General features: G+C 38.9%; 1 protein-coding gene across 1 annotated transcript in view; it reads left to right on the top strand.

Moving 5' to 3' along the window:
• LOC138046072 (NLR family CARD domain-containing protein 3-like) overlaps window positions 1-5,000 on the top strand; it is a 41,657-nt gene that overhangs the window by 33,213 nt on the left and 3,444 nt on the right. The window lies entirely within an intron of this gene.

Consider the following 5,000-nt stretch of genomic DNA (forward strand, 5'->3'; position numbering starts at 1 on the left):
GATTGTGGTAAATTATTTGTTTTCCAAAATTGATAATGTTATTTTTGTTCTCGTACAGTTCATTTTGTTGGTTTGCTTTCGTACGTTATATACTACTACACTAAGGCATATACACAGACTGTATCACACATATGCTTTATCTTTAGAACTTCCAGACACTCGAACGTTTACATTATTGGGATTTGGATTTGTTTAACGCGTTGTACCATTGAGCGCAAAAGAAAGACTTCCACCTCCCATCGTGGGTTTTTAGTGTATTGTTCTTTTTGGCTTTAGATCGCTCAATAAATTTAATGTGTTTTAATTTAGTAATTAGATGAGACAATGTCGGCAAAAAGATTTTAAGACGATAGTGGTAAATTATTTGTTTTTGAACAACAATAATAATGTGATTTAAAAGAAGCCAGTGAGACAGTTTGAGATACTTCAAAAATGTCACAGTCGCTGAAAGTATCGCAATCAAGGTCTAAGCCAAAGAACAACAGACTTCCAGAAGGCTGCTAAAAGTGCAATGACAAAAGAGATGCTCGAGAGATTCGTCAGAATTTTTGCAGAAAGAGTAGACGGTGAGTCAACTACTTTCATTTTGTGTAACAATTTGTTGGTGTAAATTATCCGATTAAGCAGTTTGTATTGGAGAATCTTGTTCTGCTGTCGAGTGAGACTACATGAGGAATTAGATTTTTCCAGTCAAGAATATAATCGCGGAACAAAGTGGTGTGTTTGTGGCGTGCTGAAAGGAGAGACCTGAATGATCATCACAAGCTAGTTTTCCTTGGGGCATCTACTTTTTCTTATTTACATAAATGACCTATCTGATAACATTTCTTCAATAATCCGCCTGTTTGCTGACGATTGCATCATCTATCGTGGACTCTTTTCTCCTAAATCACCTGAACAGCTTCAATCAGATTTAGATTCTCTTTTTTCATGGGCAGATAAGTGGCAAATGCGTTTTAATTGCAGCAAGTGTTATTCTATGCACATTACTCGTACTAAATTCCCAGTCATCACTACTTATTTCCTAAATGGCTTAGCTCTTCAAAGGACTGATCGATGCACTCCCTTATATTGGAGTCGCCATTTCATCGGACCTCCGCCTAAAGAATCATTGTGACTGTGTCGTTAAAAAGAGTTGAAAACCTCTCAACTTCAACTTTTATTATTGTACTTGTGCAATTTAAAAATTAAGCGACACTTACCTGAAGTTTGATTGTAATTCTACTGAGTTACAGGATGCTGAGAGATTACATGAGATAGCAAGCACATGCGCCAATCAGGTTTTAAAGACTGAATGTAGGTGTTACCCAACAGCTCATGTAATCTCTCAGCATCCTGTAACTCAATATAATTACAATCAAACTTCAGCTTACAGGTAGGTCTCGTTTATCCTTCAAATTCTACTTTAGCTTGTTACCATGCTGAGAGATTCCACGAGACTTCAAAGCAACACGGACAAGAACAAACAACACCATGCCACTTGATTATTTATGCCGCTTTATGTAAATGAGGCATCCCACAGACATGATAAGACTGGTTGTGCATAACGTGACGTCTTAGCTATAGGTTTGTTGTAAAAACGGGCAAAACAGCATTCAGATGGCCACCTTGCAGTCTGGAGAATGTCATCTATATTTACAGAAGCCCAGCTTGCTGCTGAAACAGACCCAGCCCCCGTACTGTGTGCTGAATATTTTCTTACATCATTGCCAGCTAAAGCCATGGTGGAGCCCACCCACCTAGTAACAGTATCCCCGCTTACTGGTTTCTACGGTTTAACATAGCTTAGTAGCAACTGTGACTGGCCCCTTACTCTCAATGCTTTGGTTCTCACAAGGTAGTCTTTAAGAGTAGTTACAACACAAATAGAGGATTGTTGAAATGACTCCCAAAACAATTCGAGGGTGAGTTACCCCCGGTTTGGTTTGGTTGAGGGATGACAAATGTGTACTTGTCATCAGTTGCAACCATATGGTATATGTCTAACAGATGAATAGTCTGGCCTTGTTGGCCTGATACTAATAACAGCAACATAACAAGTTTCAACGGACCGGAAGTGTTTTGAGTGTCAGTGAATCAACAGGATGAAGATTAGCTAGGTAAGCTAATACCACTCGGACATCGCAATCCTCAGTGTACTTGGGCTTGGGTGGCCGTGACTGGAAAATCCCTTTCAACAAGCGGCAAACCAGCGCGTTCTGTCCAACTAAAGACATATGAAGACAACACACTTCTAGCACAGTTAATAGCACTGTAAGTAAGGCCTTGGCCAAAACGTTCAGAAAGGAAATCCAAAACTTTTCCTACAGGTGGTTGAAGAAGATTAACTTTCCTTTGGAGACAAAATGCCGTCCATTATTTGATATACCCGGAATACTGTTTCTTTGTACTTCCCCGCAAGGACGTCATGAGCAATCCGACAGCTGACCTTGACACTCCTCTTGTTTCATAGTATTGCCTGACAAAAGACATGCCATCAGTCTCATTTGGTTTCGTGGTGGATGTGAAGTCCCTGATTTTGGTAGGGTGATGTGATCCTTGTACTGTGGGAGCCACCAAACCTGCGTCGGCCACATAGGAGCAATCAACAGTACTAAAGCCTTGTCGTTCTACAATTTCTGCAGACATCTATTAAGCAGAGAAAAAAGAGGGAAAATGTAAACAAAGATCCCACTCCAGGAGAAAGAGAAAGCATCTATGTGGCAGGCCCAAGGGTCAGGCTTCCAAGAAACATATTTTGGAAGCTGGTGGTTTAGTCTGCATTCAAATAAGTCAATGTCAGAGGTGCCCAGTATGTCAATAATCTTACAAAATATTGCTGAATGAAGCTGCCACTCAGTCTTTTCATTAAACTCTCTGGAGCTTTTGCCTGCATTTATATTGAGGGCACCAGGCAAATGGCATGCAAACAACCAGATATCATTTTCCATGTAGCACACCCAAATACTTTTAGAAAGTTTGTTGCAAAGAGGACATCTAGTGCCCCCCATTGCATTAAAATAGCAGACAGTTGTAGAGTTGTCTTTTTATGAACACATGCTTCCCTTTTAAAAGCAACCAAGCCAAAATAAACTGTTAATAGTTCAAGTGCATTAAGTGCTTTTGTCTTTCAAGTGGTGACCACATGCCTTGGGCGCTCTGTCCATTGCACACTGCCCCCCAGCCTAATTGTGAAGCATCTGGTGTCATTTCTATGCCTGGGTTGTCCATGGTGATGTTTTTGCATGCCTTGGGTAGGCTAGTCACCCACCAAGAAAGATAATTGATAGATTCAGGGGAAAGTGTCATAGTAGCTGCATAGTTGCCATTATTTTGTTGCAAGGCTAAAGTTTTGTCAATTTCAAGACTCGTGTAGAACAGGGGTCCATACTGGACAGCAGGCAAGCTAGAGACCAGGTGTCCAATGAGGAATTATACTTTAAGGTGATTCCTCATTATTGCACTGTGCATCCTGTACTGCGCATACGGTGTGTCAAACGTTGCACTGATTGGCGCATGCGCTTGCTGTCTCATAGAATCTCTCAACATGGTAACGAGGTAGAACTAAAGTCATGCTATATCTTTCTCTCGTACGCCCGTCTCTTGGATATGCTTGTTGTGCTGGGGATCCCTATACTCAGCGCAATATTTCAAACCTTGATTAAGGACAGCAGAAGGCTGCCCGCTTTGTTTTTCGAGACTACTTTCGTAACTCGAGTGTCTCTTACATGCTAAATGTCCTAGATTGACCACTACTTTCTGTGGATCGGGAGTGTCAAAGACAAAATTTCATGTGTAAATCCTGCCATAACCTTAATGGGGTGGATTTCTCTAAGTATGTGACTCTCTCTCAATCTCAAACAAGACGATCTCATGATATGGTATTTAACCACCTCTCTCCCCGTACTGAACATTCAGATTTTCTTTCTTGCCACGTACTATCCCTGATTGGAGCGGCCTCCCTGAAGAGGTTGTTCATTACCCATACCTTACTTGCCTTTAGTTCTAGGGTGAATGCGTGGCGAAGTTGCTCAGTGGCCTGACCTCAATAGATATTAACTTTATCAGGTTTTTTTATTTTATTTTTTTGTCTTTTAAGTTGTAATTGATTATTTCATAGTTTATTTATAGTCAGTTTCTATTATTTATAGATGTGATTTGTGTAATTGTATAATGTGTTGAGCTTGTAATTTGCGTCGTATAAGATTGATGATTTATATGTACATACTTACTAATTCAGGGATATTTTGCGCGGTTTAAAACTATCCGGAGAAAGTAGATCTTAGTAAGTATTCTTGGTATCCAAAAACAAAATTGGGTGTAACCAGGCATTTTCGAGAGATAATTAAGCTTCAATTTCAGAAAGAACACCACAAATTGTTTTGCGTTTTAAAGCTTTTCACAAATATTATTCATGAATTATCTTTGAAAATGCGAACAAGCATTACCGAGTAATAAAACAGAAACAGAAATACATTTTTAGTCGAGGTTATTGAATCACGTCTTCAGTTATTAAAGTTTTAAGCTCAAGGTCAAGTTTATTTATTGCACACTGTTTACAGAAAACTAAACATACATAAGACAGTATACAATCAGTACAGAAAAGAAAGTTCACTCAGATAGAAATTAGCTAGTCGAGACAATATTTAATAGTGTGCAGTGGTTTTAGAGTTGGTCACTGTCATGTGAATATACTGGCGTTGGCCGTATGTTAAGTATAATTTGAATCACATAAAAGACAACTATCGCAGGAGAGGAAGGATACTCATAAATATGAATTAGAAGAAAACAAGATGTCGTAAATATTACACAGAAATTTTTTAACTATCTAAACAGTAAAACTATGGTCAGTTAATAAAAAGAAAAGGATACACATAAATACGAATAAGGAAAAAAAAAGATTCCCAGTGCATATTGTACTGAATTTTAACTATCTGATCAGTAAACCAATGGTCAGTTTTGAGTGGTCAATAGAAAACTTTTGTAGCGCTTTTTAAAGAGTATGTATGGGAAACATTTAC

Source organism: Montipora capricornis, chromosome 1 (assembly GCF_036669925.1).
Source record: "Montipora capricornis isolate CH-2021 chromosome 1, ASM3666992v2, whole genome shotgun sequence".
Classification (NCBI taxonomy): Eukaryota; Metazoa; Cnidaria; class Anthozoa; order Scleractinia; family Acroporidae; genus Montipora; species Montipora capricornis.